At 48.9% G+C, this 15,124-nt stretch overlaps 1 protein-coding gene across 2 annotated transcripts in view; it reads right to left on the bottom strand.

The window, feature by feature from the left end:
- SOCS5 (suppressor of cytokine signaling 5) overlaps nt 1-8,412 on the bottom strand; it is a 47,156-nt gene extending 38,744 nt beyond the window's left edge. For both annotated transcript variants that reach the window (XM_030557706.1, XM_030557705.1), the window contains exon 1: nt 8,242-8,412. The gene's annotated coding sequence lies outside the window, so the exon portion shown is untranslated. The remainder of the gene's footprint in view (nt 1-8,241) is intronic.
- Between the last annotated feature and the right edge of the window lie 6,712 nt (nt 8,413-15,124).

Here is a 15,124-nt window from a genome sequence, read left to right as displayed (position 1 = left end):
AGCCTCCCCACAGAGCCCAGCCTCTACTTGCGCACAGTCAACCTGTGAAACTCCTTGCCTGAGGTTGTGAAGGCTAGGACTATAACAGGGTTTAAGAGAGATCTGGATAAATTCATGGAGGTTAAGTCCGCTAATGGATATTAGCCAGGATGGGTAAGGAATGTCCCTAGCCTCTGTTTGTCAGAGGGTGGAGATGGATGGCAGGAGAGAGGTCACTTGATCATTCATTACCTGTTAGATTCAGTCCCTCTGGGCACCTGCATTGGCCATTGTCGGTAGACAGGACACTGGGATAGATGGACCTTTGGTCTGACCCGGTATGGCCAGTCTTATGTTCCCTCCCCCACAGAGCCTAACTGTGGCCCCCCAGGCCAGACACCCATCCCCAGAGTCCAGCCACGGGCTCCCCCTTGCCCAGATATCCACCCCACTACCCCTCAGAGCCCAGGGATCCAGAGGGAGAAACAGTCTGATGCTGAGTCTCGAGCTCCTGTGGAGTTTCCTGCACATCACTGTCTTCTTCCCTCAGGGCATGCAGGCAACTGCAGCTGCCAGGAATCCTCTAGCTTCCTCCCTTCCCCAGAGCAATGCCTTCTATGTGTGAGCTGAGCTCTGCTGGGTCCAGTGGCCCCTAGTGACAGCCAGCAGCACTGCAGCCAATTTCTGTGAGGGAAATGAAATTCTATATGCACATTAATTTCTGCAAAATTCTGCATTGTGCAGTGGCGCAGAATGACTTCTACTCAGCATTACTGACAATACAAAGTGATATTACAGCAAATTCTAGAAAGTTAAGTCTTGTCACCCAAAGATGCTATTGCTACTGTATATAGGTTGCAATACCCAAGCATAACGGAGCAAGCTGAGGATGAGTTTACAAATTTGTTTAGAAACTTTGGTCAAAGATATATGGCTGAAACTTTGAGCCACATTCTGATAATGAACAATAGTATGCAACTCCCATTACCCTTTCATTTCAAAGAACCTACATGTTGTTGCTCATGTCACTTTGTTTCTTAAACTGTAAGCTCTATGGGGCAGGAGCCAGGCCTTCTAAGTGTCTGAACAGTGTCCAGTATGACTGGGGCCTCTGGGCAGAACTGTAACATTTAGTGATTTAAATACTTTTATTCATGGTAAAATTGTGTCTATTAAGTTTCTGTCCCCGGAATCAACATCTCTTTGGCACCCACAATGAGCAAGAATTTAGAATACCTAGTAACTGATGTCTCCAAAGGTGGTGATCACAGATGTCATCTCTCATGTTTTCAATACATTTGTCCAACAAAACTCAGCAGTACTAGGTAGTTTTCAGGGAAATCCTCTTAAAAAACAAATTCATTTCCAGATGGAACAGGACATTGTGGGTATAATTTGCCAAAAGTCACAGAATTTCATCAGCTGAGTCTGTTATACCCCAGAATCTGTTCTTTGCATTCTGCTTTGGACTGACACAGAAGGCATCCAGAAACTTGAGAGACTGATATGCAACACTCTACCTTCTAGCCTACGATGAGATCAGAAAGCATATTACACCATTGTGTCAAGACATAGATTACCACTGAAATTCTGTGTTCATTTAAATGTCCTGATGTTTATCTATACACTCTTGAATGGGCTAGGGCCTAGTTAACCTGGAGGCTGTCTCTTTACACTCCATTGTGACAGCTTTACTCAGGCTATATCTTGCTCCTGGGAGAATTCTGCGTCATTACTTGTGCACAGAATACATGGCCCCTGCAGATTTCTGTGTTTCCCCACAGAAAAATGACTTCTGATGGGAAAGCAAACGTAAATCACAAGAGCAGTCACGTGCCCCTTCCCGGCAGTGCAGACAGGTCAGTTTGGGCACCCAGAGCAGCTGGCAGAGATCTACATCGCCTTGGAGCAGGGGGAGGAGCTAGGCAGTCATGCGTGTGAGAAAGAGAGACGATATCCCTCTTGCTAGCTATTGTGGCATGCTTGGCATGGGGTGGGGGGGTGTTTCTGAAGAGGTAGGCACAGAGCAGGCTCTGTTCCCTCAGGCGGAGGAGAATGTAGCAGCCTGCCTGCTTAGTGGATTGTTCCTATTGTTCTTAGTGAATTCCCCCAGAAGTATAGAAGAGGTGTAAAAATGTTAAGGCTCCTTTACATTGCCAGAGTGGTGTAAAGGAGCCTCACTGTAAAGGACACTATGGTCTTAAAAATACTTATGGTGCTTTAGTGATTAGAACAGGTCTAAATTTTTGGACTGAAAAAATGACCTATCAAAATGCGCTCCATGCACTATTTGCTACTGACCTTCTTGGAGATGGTCAGTAGCCAGTATAAATTTGTGAGTTTGAGTCCCCAGCCCTCACTTGCTCTTCAGTTGCCTATGAGCTAACACTGAGCAGATGGCTGAATACATTTGTTGACTAATAATAGAAATAAAGGGTCAAACCTAGCTCCAGTACCATTAGGCAGAAGGGGTTTGGCAATTTCCTCCAATGCTCCCCACTCCCATTCTCCATCCACTGTATTGTAGTTTAAATAAATTACCAAAATAATTGAGCCCAGCTTGATTACACTGCAGTATTGTGACCAAAAAATGCAGGATTTTAAAATATTGTGTGTAGAACTTTTAGTTTTTTGGTGCAGAATTCCCCCAGGAGTAATATCTACCCATAAACCATTACAGTGGTACAGCTGCAGCACTGCAGCTTCCCCACGTAGCACTTCAGTGTAACAGTTCTCTACAGCAAAATCCACCTCCCTAGGAAGCAGTAGTTAAGTTGACAGAAGAATTCTTCCACTGACACTAGTACTGTCTACACCAGGGGTTAGGTCTGCTTAAGTATGTCACTCAGCGGTATGAAAAATTCACACCGCTGAAAAATGTATCTGGGTCAACTTAACATTTTAGTGTAAACCTGGCTTGAACATGGATACTACAGCTGGAAGAGCTCAGGCTCAAAATGAGGGGAATAGGAAATTTCTCAGTGGAAAGCCCTCATCAGCACAATTCACTGTCACAGGAGATCAGATGAACCACACTTTAAGAACTCTCTGTGGGCCTTCAAACAAATTTAATCCAGGAAATTTTAAGACATAGGTTATCTTGGCGCACAGTAGAACATGCTAGAAGTCAAATTCATGACAGAACTTGGGAGTCTCTCCTACTGGAGAAGACTGATTGCATTTTGTAGATATGATCTACTATAAGGCTATTGTTTGGCAACACATTCCCCAACATCCCTCCCAACTGCTGACATTCCCTTCTCCTTCTACTCCTGGGGGAATTCTGCAGCACTGTGCAATACAGAATTTTGCAGAAATTAATATGCATGCAGAATTTTGCCCCTCCCCCAACCCAAAATAGGCTGCAGTGCTGCTGCCCACCACTAGGGGCCGCTGGACCCAGCAGAGGCTAGCTTACAAATAGAAGATGGAACGGGGCGGGGTGGAGAAGGTAGAGGGAATTGAAGGGTTCCCAGCAGCTGCATTTCCCAGCATGCCCTGAAGGAAGGAGGCAGCTGCACACAGGAAACTCTGTGCAAGCCCAGGACCCAGCATGAGGCTGTTTCTCCCTGTGGATCCCTGGGCTGTGGGGGGATAGACGATGTGAGTGTCTGGGCTGGGGAGTAGGGGACTGTCAAAAGGGACTGTCTCATTTTTTTCAGGCTTTTTCTTATATAGGTGCCTATTACACCCCATCCCCATCCCATTTTTTCCACAGCTGCTATCTGGTCACCTTATAGGGAGTGACAGTGTCTGGCTGGGAGTGGTCAGGGCTGGGCAGGGCACACAGCTGGCCTCTCTGGGAACAAGGCTAAGAAGGCTAATGGCATTTTGTGCTGTAAAAGTAGAGGCATTGCCAGCAGATTGAGGAATGTGATCATTTCACTCCATTCGACAATGGTGAGGCCTCATCTTGAGTATTGTCTCCAGTTTTGGGCCCCACACTACAAGAAGGATGTGGAAAAATTGGAAGGAGTCCAGCAGAGGGCAACAAAAATGGTTAGGGGGCTGGAGCACATGACTTATGAGGAGAGGCTGAGGGAACTGGGATTGTTTAGTCTGCAGAAGAGAAGAGTGAGGGGGGATTTGATAGCTGCTTTTAACTACCTGAAAGGGAGTTCCAAAGAGGATGGATCTAGACTGTTCTCAGTGGTACCTGATGACAGGACAAGGAGTAATGGTCTCAAGTTGCAGTGGGGGAGGTTTAGGTTGGATATTAGGAAAAACTTTTTCACTAGGAGGGTGATGAAGCGCTGGAATGGGTTACCTAGGGAGGTGGTGGAATCTCCTTCCTTAGAGGTTTTTAAGGTCAGGCTTGACAAAGCCCTGGCTGGGATGGTTTAGTTAGGGATTGGTCCTGCTTTGAGCAGGGGGTTGGACTAAATGACCTCCTGAGGTCCCTTCCAACCCTGATATTCTATGAGGCAAGAGTGTCTCCCCCACTCTGTGTGGGAGAGGGCAGAGAAACAGGAACTGGGTTGTTATAGGGGTTTCTTTAACTCTCTACTCACGGGGGGATTTTTGTGTGTGTCTGTATAGTTACAAACATAATTGCTGACTGGTATTTTGAAATAAATTACCAAAATAATTGAAACTGTATGATTATGTAGTGTTATTTTGACAAATAAAATTTACATAATTTTTTGGCACAGAATGTCCCCAGGAGTATCTTTCTAAGAAGAATTTGTTCAACTTAGAAATTTTGATAGCTGTAAGTTACTAGGACAATGTTGTGTGAAAACAGATGGCAAGGAAAAAGAAAAGAAGGCCAGAAGGCTCTTTTTGCTTGATGAACTACTGTATCTTGATGCAAGGTCCTTATACTTGACCGTAACTAATTTTACATGAAAAGAAAGTGAGAACCATAGTATTGATTATAAAATCTCTTTATATTAAGAAAAAAACCCATACATGAGTTCTGAGTTTTTTTTATGAGATGGTTTAACTTCATCCTGAAATGAGTTTCATGCTAGTTTGTTGCTGTGCCCAGGCATATTTCATTCCAGGTTCAGGTCCCAAGTATATTTTTGAGCATTTAAATAAACAATGAAATACTGACATCTGAATCACTCCTTTCCTAACAGCAGAATAAAAATCAGAAAAGGTTTCTCTATATATAAACAGAAGAGAATTCCAAGCTAAAGATGTATCTGATTAGCGAAATTTTATTATAATATATATTTCATTTGTACATGGTACATTTCAAATGCTACCAATATAGTGATATACAATACTATATGTAACTGTGAGTCTTATAGGATGAATGCCAGAAATATACAGAAGTGCCTTGAAATATAGTTAACTAGTCTTGTAGAGAGTTTAAATTAAAAATGTCAACTTTAAAGAATAAATTAACAAAGGCTATCTTTAACTAGGATTAAATATCAATTCAAGAATAGTAGATAATATTTACATATATTTTATGGCTTTGCAGTACTCAAAGTAGAAAATGGCACTTTGTTCTTAGCCTTAATGTATTACACTCAAAAGTCATGAAAAAGCTCACAGGATTTTCACTTCTCTTTTCACTGTTCAGAACACATCCCTAGCTCACCATGCTTCTGGCTTCCATGGATCAACTTAAAAATGAGACCAAGCCATCTGTGCAATTTTTCAGGGTTTTATTTATTTATTTATACTCAAAATGAAGTTACATAAATACAAGATTACTATTAAATAAAGTTACTTTCCATTCAAATCATCTACCATTAAAACAGTTATTTAATCTGTAGGCTTATAATTTCCTTCAAAGGCTACATAGCATATTAAGAACAGGAGTACTCGTGGCACCTTAGAGACTAACAAAAATTTGAGCATAAGCTTAAGTGGGCTACAGCCCACTACATTGGATGCGTGCAGTGGAAAATACAGTAGGAAGACAGACACACACACACACAGCATGAAACAATGGGTGTTACTATACACACTCTTACGATAGTAATCAGTTAAGGTGAGCTATTAGCAGCAGGAGAGAAAAAAAATTTGTAGTGGTAATCAAAATGGTCCATTTGCAGCAGTTGACAAGAAGGTGTGAGGAACAGTCAGGGGTGGGAATAAACAGTCTTTATTCAAGCCTAATTTAATGGTGTCCATTTTGCAAATTAATTCCAATTCAGCAGTCTCTCGGAGTCTGTTTCTGAAGTTTCTTTGTTGCTATACTGCAACTTTTAGGTCTGTAATCAAGTGACCAGGGAGATTGAAGTGTTCTCCGACTGGTTTTTGAATGTTATAATTCTTGACTTCCGATTTGTGGCCATTTATTTTTTTGTGTAAAGACTGTCTGGTTTGGCCAGTGTACATGGCAGATGGACATTGCTGGCACATGATGGCAAATATCACATTGGTAGATGTGCAGGTTAATGAGCCTCTGATAGTGTGGCTGATGTGATTAGGTTCTAGGATGGTGCCCCCTGAATAGGTATGTGGACAGAATTGGCAATGGGCTTTGTTGCAAGGATAGGTTCTTGGGTTAGTGTTTTTGTTGTGTGGTCTGTGGTTGCTGGCGAGTATTTGATCAGGTTGAGGGGCTGTCTGTAAGCAAGGACTTGCCTGCCTCCCAAGATCTGTGAGAGTGATGGATCATCCTTCAGGACAGGTTGTAGATCCTTTATGATGCGCTGGAGAGGTTTTAGTGGGGGCTGAAGATGACAGCTAGTGGAGTTCTCTTACTTTTTTGGTTGGGTCTGTCCTGTAGTAGGTGCTTCTGGGTACTCTTCTGGCTCTGTCAATCTGTTTCTTCGCTTCAGTAGGTGTAAGAATGCTTGATACAGATCTTGTAGGTGTTTGTCTGTGTCTGAGGGGTTGGAGCAAATGCGATTGTATCGTAGAGCTTGGCTGTAGACAATGGATCGCATGGTATTTCCCCCATGTTTATTCCCCACACACAGAGTTCCTCACACCTTCTTGTCAACTGCTGCAAATGGACCATTTTGATTACCACTGCAAAAAGTTTCTCTCTCCCCTGCTGGTAATAGCTCACCTTAACTGATCACTCTCCTTAGAGTGTGTATGGTAACACCCATTGTTTTATGTTCTCTCTGTGTATGTATATATAACTTTCTACTGTGTGCATCTGATTAAGTGGGCTGTAGCCCACGAAAGCTTATGCTCAAGTATATTTGTTCTTTTTGCAGATACAGACTAACACAGCTGCTATTCTGAAACACAGCATATTAAAAAATTCAATGAACAGATGAAAAGAGCAGCCTTCTGCAGTTAAGTGAACGATGGGATGAAACTGCCCACACTCTGACTGTTATACATATATTAGATAAATGATCAGATGAAACAAAACCCTGAAATAAACATGGACATCACAGACAAGTGTACACCACAGGAGCAAGCTATTGTGGTTCAGTGCAAGTATTAAATTACAAAACTTGTGACAGCAGAAATAGAGCTATTTATTACCTCTTTAATTCCAAGAAAGTATTCACAATAATGCACACATAAATCAGCCTTTCAAAATTTCTCTCATCCATATGCCTGGGGCAAGTAAGCCATCTTCCCCCTGCCCTTATAACCATTTGTGCAAGTATCTGAGACACACAATTTTGCAAAGCTAAGGTATGTGTATATATTACACACAGACATATATATAACATTTCTAAATACCATCAGTTAGCTTCCAAATTATGCTAAATCTAACAATATGGTATAAGCAAGTCAATTTTCCCTTTCTGCCTAGACATTTAAAATTTGATTTATATCATTCTTGTCTGACTGTGTGGGTTAATCTCAAAGTTAACGACAAGAGAAGATCTGCTCCGAGTTTTCGGTGGAAGTGTCAATTCGGAGTTTCCCACCTCTGCAAAAGTGGCCACTCTCTGAACTATAAAATTTTCCAGCAGGCCCCTCTTCCTCCAGCAGACGCTGCAAGCCAGGTACCCTTCCCATCAGCGCTGGGCTCTGAGGGCGCCTCACGGATCTGCTCGCCCCGCAGTAACCCCTCCGCGCACGGACGGGGCTGGGCACCGTACCTGGAAGTGGCGCTTGACCCCACGCTCTCTCCCCTCCAGCCCCTTTGCCCCGATCCTCCCCCACCCCGCTCCCCTGAGCTCTCACTGCTCGCGGCGGAATGGAGACTGCCGCCGCGGCTGCTCCCCGCCTCCCCTTGCGGGGACCGGGCCTCCCACAAGCCGAGGAGAGCGAGCTCGCGAGGTGGGGGCGGGGGGCGCTTCTCTGCGGCCGGGAGCGGGGCGGCCCCCGAGTGTCCCGCTCCTCAGCCCGGGGGAGCCCAAGCCCCGGCCGGGAGACTCCTACCGTTCAGCTGCGGCGGGGCCGGCGCATCTCAGCCCCGTCCCGGCTCCTCCCGGGGCCCCAGCATCATCTGCTCCCGGGCCCACCCGGCTCCCGCTGCCTCGCAGGGACGGCGCAGTCCCGGCCAGAACCCCCACCGAACGGAAAATAGCTCCCCGGGCCCCGGGGCGGAAAAGGATGAGGGAGTGACAACGCCGCAGCCAATCACAGGGGACCTGTTCTTTCATAGGACCAATAGGAACAGTACAGAACTAGAGTTGAGGCCACATCCAGCCTATAGGAGCGCTGCGTTCGTACTGGGCCCGCTAGAACCGCTCTAGCGAGCCCCCGTTTACTGCCATCTTGAATTCGGGCAGATTGCCCAGTCCTGGAGCGGTCTCGTCAGCGGCCATTTTGGATTCGGGCAATAAGTCCGGCCAAACGGATTGATCACGTGGGGGTGAAAGCAAATGAGGAAACTGTTAGCTGGAAGGTTCGATGGCCTGGTAGGAAGTAATCTTTAGTAAAGGGCATCAAGGCCCTTCCCTGGCCTCCAGCTGGCAGGAGAGGCCTGGCTGGTCTGCATCACCAACCTTATCCCTTGGGAAACTGCCGGCAGTGCCCAGTACAGCCAGGAGAGTAAAACAACAATTGCATCTGGTACAAGCGCCCTGATAGCATTGCCAACTTTCTGATTGCGGAAAACCAAACAGCCTTGCGCCACCCCCTGCCCTGAGATCCCGTCTCTTCTCTGAGCTGTTTCCCCCACTCATTGCATCCCCCTCCCTCTTTCACTCACTCTCCCCCACCCTCACACACCCTTTTTCACAGGGCTGGGGCAGAGGGTTGGGGTACGGGAGGGGATGTGGGCTCTGGGGTGGGGTCGGGGATGAGGGATTTGGGTGCAGGAGGAGGTTCTGGGCTGGGGGGGGTGAAGCCAAGGGCATGGGAGTGAATTTTGGGATGGGGTAGGGAGTTGGGGTACAGGAGGGGTGTGGCCTTCAGGGTGGAACCAGAAATGAGGAGTTCAGGGTGCGGGCGGGGGCTCGTAGTGACCAGGTGTTTGGCCAACACCAGGTTAGGGAGGTACCTCAGAACAGGAATCAGATGGATTCTGGCCACTAGGCTGTGCTACCTGCTAGTGAGGGGTGATAATATGAACTCCGGCTGCTAGGCCACACTACCCTGCTTGCGAGGGGGATTATATGGTCTCTGGCTATTGGGCCACACTACTCCAACGCTGGGGGTGATTTATATGGACTCTGGCCATTGGACCACACTGCTGTGATGCTTGAGGCGAGCCACATGGACTCCGGCCTCGAGGCCACGCTACCCTGCTTGCGAGGGTGTTTATATGGACTCTGGCCACTGGGCTGCACAGCTCCAACACTGGGAACAAGTTATATGGACTCTGGCCACTAGGACTCACTACCCTGACCAAGGGTTGATTGCGGGGAGGGAGGCTGTCAGGCCGTGTCAGGCCACCTACAGAGAGATGAGCCTGCGAACTTGGGAGTGGCAAGGTCCCGACACACCATCCCCCCCACTCTGCCCCAAGGGAGCAATAAGGTGCCAGGCCCGCCACAACTGGTGGAGAATGCAGGCAACGATCAGGGCCTGAAAGAAGGACCCAGACACCCAAGATGGAGCCACAGAAGCTCCTGAAATGGCTGCTGGACAACACACAACAGCAGTAGCAGCAAGCACAGTTGTTCCAGCAGCTTGCAGCACAACAGGAACTGCAGGTGGCGCAGCAGCAAGAACAGCAGCAGCAGCTGATTTGGGAGCTGACTGCCCAACAATATGCAAACCAGGAGAGACTATTTCAACAGATAGCAACTTTGCTAAGACACGCATCAAGTCCTCCCCAGGCGCGGCCGGGGGCAGGCCGGGGATGGCCGCGGAGGACTACCAGTGCACTTAACAAAGATGACTTTCGAGCGGGTTGCAACCACCATCCAATGGCTCACCGCACATTGGGCCACTATCTTAGCCCATTACTTAACTGGCCCCCTCAATCTGCATATCACAACCTCGATCCACAGGAGTACTTTAAAGTCAAGGCAGCCATCTTGGACCAAAGGGGCATTAACCCTGAGACTTATCACCATCAACTCTGCTGAAAGTGGTACCCGCGGGAGAAAGGCCACAAGCTGTGGTGCAGCGAATCTGCAACCTCTGTTGGAGGTGGCTAGAAACAGAATGCCAGACGAGCATTCAGGTAGCCAAGACTGTTGCCCTAGAGCAGTTCCTCCAGACCCTACCTACCGGCGGGAAGGAGGGGGTGAAGCGGCATCACCCGAGGACACTCGCCGATGCGACCTCCCTAATGGAGGATTACATGGCAGCGGAGGGAGGGGAGGAGATCAGCTCCAAATTGGGAAACTTGGGTGAACGGAACCCAACCCCAGCATGGAGGACGTGCAAGGTGGGGAGGGGATATACCCTGCCATCAGGGACCCCACCAGCTGTCAGTGTATGGGACCCAACAGGGGCGAACCTCACACAGGGCCAAGATGACTCGTCGGGAAGGTAGATACCCAAAACACCTGGATAAGGAAAGCAAGCCCAGTGTTACGAGTGCGGACAGATATGGGCAATCCCTCTGGAAATGCCCTACCTGGATTTGGGCCACCAGTCAATGCGCCTGGAAGTGGGAGCCGGGTAAGATCGTTGTACCGGTGAAAGTGGACTCAGGATGTAGCCAGACAGTGATCTGGGCTGGGCTGGTAGAACCCACCGGCCTCACCGTGGCTCCCATATGCCTGCAGTGTATTAATGGGGACGTGAAACCCTACCCCACCATCTGGGTGCAGCTTGAGGCTGCTCAGCAAGACTGGCAGTGCCTAGTAGAGGTGGCCCTGAAGTTAGGTTACCAAGTGATTCTGGAATGTGATTGGCCGGGCTTAGCTGAGCTCCTGTGGGAGCCTGCGATGAAAAGGGGGGTGCGGGCCAGGAGGAATGGATTACTAGGCCAGCCAGCACCAGCCAGCCCCCTGGAGAATCCTGAGATAGCCGAAGGAGGTCGAGCCCCGGCCGAGGCACCGACAAGGGAGGGCCAGGGATGCCTGGATGTAGATGCTGATTTCCTAGAAGAGCAAAAGAGAGACACCACCCTCAGTTGCACCTGGGAGCAGGTGATGGGCTCCCTGTAGGAGGAAGACCTGCCCTGACACCGACAGCAAGGCCCCCATTTTGAGATCCATAACAACATACCCTATCAGGTCGTCCAGGAATCACAAACAAAAGAAGACCTGCACCAACTGTTGGTCCTGCGGTGGTTCCAGCGGAACTTACTCCACTTGGCTCACTCAGTGCCTTGGACATCTGAGGAGGGAGAAAATGCTGCAATGGATAGCCCAGACATTCTTCTGGCCAGGCATCCATCAAGATGTGCAGGATTACTGTGCCTCTTGCTCCGAGTGCCAGAAGAACAGCCCAAATGGGCTACTGAAAGCCCCCCTTGTGCTCTTGCCGGTGATCAGGACACCCTTCGAGCAGATTGGCCTTGGTGGGGCCCTTGGAAAAGAGCAGCTTGGGCCATAAGTACATCTTCGTCATGGTCGACTATGCCACGCGATACCAGAGGCAATACCAACAAGCAGCCCCGGTCATCACCAACAAGCTTCTGGAGATCTTTGTTCATGTTGTTCTGCCATGGGAGATACTAATGGACCAAGGGACTAATGTAACTTCTAGATTGATGGCGGAGCTATGCCAGCTGTTAAATATCCATGCCCCAAAGACCTTAGTCTGCCACCCTCAGACGGATGGGTTGGTAGAGAGTTTTAATGGCACCCTAAAAGCCATGCTGAGAAAGTTCGTGGAAGACAACCCTTGGCATTGGAACAAGTTGCTCCCAGCATTCCTCTTTGCCATGCGAGAGGTGCCACAGGCTTCCACAGGGTTTTCTGCCTTCTAACTAATTTACGGGAGGAAACCCGGAATCTTAGATCTCCTAAAAGAAACACAAGAAGAACAGGAGACCAGGTCAGAGGATCCATTCAATATATCCTCCATTTATGAGAGCAGCTCCAGCAGTTGGGAACTTTGGCACGAGAGAACCTGGTGCATGCCCAATGTGATCAAGAGGCTCAGTATAATAAGGGGTGAAAATGAGGAGTTTTGAGCCTGGGGACCGCATCCTTTTGTTGTTACCTTCCTCCGAATCTAAGCTGTTAGCAAAGTGACAAGGTCCCTTTGAAGTGACCAGACAAATAGGGCCTGTTGACTACGAAGATCAGATGTCAAGGCAAAGGAAAGACACTCAGGTATACCACGTGAACCTCCTGAAGAGATCAGGAAGGCCTGATGATTGCCTTGTACTCTCCAGACATAGGCGCCAACTTTCCCTGGCGCCAGTGGGAGCTCGTGCTCCCCCAGCCTCACCCCAACTGTACCCTGCCCCTGGCCCGCCCCCATTCCAGCCTCTTCCCCAAATCCCTGTCCCGGCCCTGCCTCTTCCCCGAGCACACCACATTCCCCTCCCCCCAGCCACATGAAACAGCTGTTTCGTGTTGCAAGTGCTGGGAACTGGGGGGAAAAGTAGGCATGGGGTGAGCTCAGAGGAGGAGGTGGAGCAGAGGCAGAGGTGAGCTGGGCAAGGAGCTACTGGTGGGCGCTGAGCACCCACCAATTTTTCCTCATGGGTGCTCCAGCTCTGGAGCACCCATGGGATCAGCACCTATGCCTCCAGAACCTGAATTGGGGCCGTTGGCCGGCAAACCGGCGGAGCCAGAGGTGGCAGCCATAGGCCAGGAGCTCAGCCCTGTACAGCAGGAACAGGTATAACAGTTGATAACATCCTTCCTCACTGTCTTGTCAGCCCGGCCAAGGAAAACCATGTTGACCAGCCATCATAACACCACCATTCCCAGCCACAGAGTGAGGGAGAACTACCACCTGCTCTCCAAGAAGTTGTAGGAGACTATGCATGAAGAGCTTGAGGTGATGTTGGCCCTGGGAGTGGTTGAAGAGTCAAGGAGCGAATGGTGGAGCCCAATAGTGCTAGTTCCGAAGCCAGGCACAACAGTCAGGTTCTGCATTGATTTCCATAAGGTGAACACCATCTCTCGCTTTGATGCCTATCCCATGCTGAGGGTAGACGAGCTGCTGGAGCAACTATGCAAGGCAGAATTAATCTCCACCCTAGACCTGACCAAAGGATATTGGCAAATATCTTTGACACCCACCTCCAGAGAAAAGACAAGTTTTCCAACACTATTCAGCCTCTACCAATTCACGATGATGCCTTTTGGGTTGCATGGGGCCGTGGCTATCTTCCAGCAGCTCATGAATCAAGTGCTGAGCCCCCACAGTTCGCACACCGCAGCATACATTGATGACATCATCATTTACCGTGCCAATTGAGAGGAACACTCCGGCACCTTGCCAATATGCTATGAACTCTGGGTGAAGCAGGCTTCACTGCAAACCCAGCCAAATGTCACTTGGGCCAACGAGAAGTGACCTACCTGGGCCATACCATGGGCTGGGGAAAACTACGCCCTTTGGTAGATAAGGTGGAAGCCTTGAAGAACTACCCTACCCCCAAGACAAAAAGGTAAGTACAGCAGTTCATAGGTCTGGCCAGATACTATTGATGATTTGTACTTCCATTTTGCTACACTCACTGGCCCCTTGACAGACCTGACGAGAAGCTCCCAGTCATGGAAGGTCCAGTGGTCGGAAGACTGTGAGAATGCCTTCTGCACCCTGTAGGAATGGTTGACCTGGGAGCCAATATTGACACAGCCCAACTTCACAATGCCCTTTATCCTCCAGACTGACACCTCACAGGTAGGGCTGGACCCATGCTATCGCAAGAAATAGGGGGGGAGAAGAGCACCCCATTTTGTACCTAAGCCGAAAGCTGTTCCCCCGAGAAACCCGGTATTCCACCATAGACTGGGAGACCCTTGCGGTTAAATGGGCAGTCAACACCCTGAGGTACTACCTATTAGGGAACCCCTTCTCCTTGGTGACTGACCAGGCACCCCTCAGATGGATTAATAGCATGAAGGAAACGAATGCACGGATCATGCAGTGGTACAACCTTGTTCCTTCCACGTGGCACATCGGTCAGGGAAGGTCCATGGGCATGCAAACTTCTTTTCCCAAGTCGGGAAAGAGGAAGAAGAGGGAACAGTCAATGATCAGCTGGCCCTGGCAGTCGTTTTAAGGAGAAGAGTGTGTGACGGGGCGAAGCAACACTGCAGGGGTTAACCCTTCCTTCCTAGCAGTGGAAGCCCCGCCCCTGAGGCTCTGCTGGGCATGTTCCAACTGGAGAACAGGTATAAAAGCCTGTGGAGCTGCTCAGTTGGGGCTGGTTACTGGAGGGGAAGGAGACATGCCTCCAGCTCCTGAGGAGGGACAGACTGCGCTCCAGGATTTGGAAGCCAGCCAAGCCACGATGTGCCCCAATGCCCGAACAGAGCACGTCACCGCAGGGGAACAGACTGGAGGACCCCTTGACACGGAGGGCCCGGAGGTTCTTCTACGAAGTGACCTAGGGGAAATTTAGAGGAAAATGGCATTAGAGCCACACAGGGCTCAGTGTGTTTTGGTCGGATCCCTGCAAAGCCGGTGGCAAGGGGAACTTGCCACTACTAAGCCCCTGGGTTGGGACCTTGTGGAAAGGGCGGGCCTGGGTCCTCAGGGGAATCCCCAGGACCCTCATGTTCATCCTTATAATATGATTGTGTGGTATTTAATGCAAAGTTTGTCATGTCAGATATCTTTGGAAGGCTTATGATGTCCTGAGCATTGTTGTTATAGTAATGTTATAGGTTTTAATTCCAGGTATATAGCTATGAGGCTGAGAATGTGTCCTCATGGCTTAAAGCAAGCGCAGGCAAAGACTCTCCAAAAGCAGAGGGGCAGTTCACACCTCATCAGGGCATGCATG

The sequence above is a fragment of the Gopherus evgoodei genome, chromosome 3 (assembly GCF_007399415.2).
Source record: "Gopherus evgoodei ecotype Sinaloan lineage chromosome 3, rGopEvg1_v1.p, whole genome shotgun sequence".
Taxonomy (NCBI): domain Eukaryota; kingdom Metazoa; phylum Chordata; order Testudines; family Testudinidae; genus Gopherus; species Gopherus evgoodei.
Note: the sequence above shows the minus strand (reverse complement) of the source record. Positions and strands in the feature narration are given on the sequence as shown.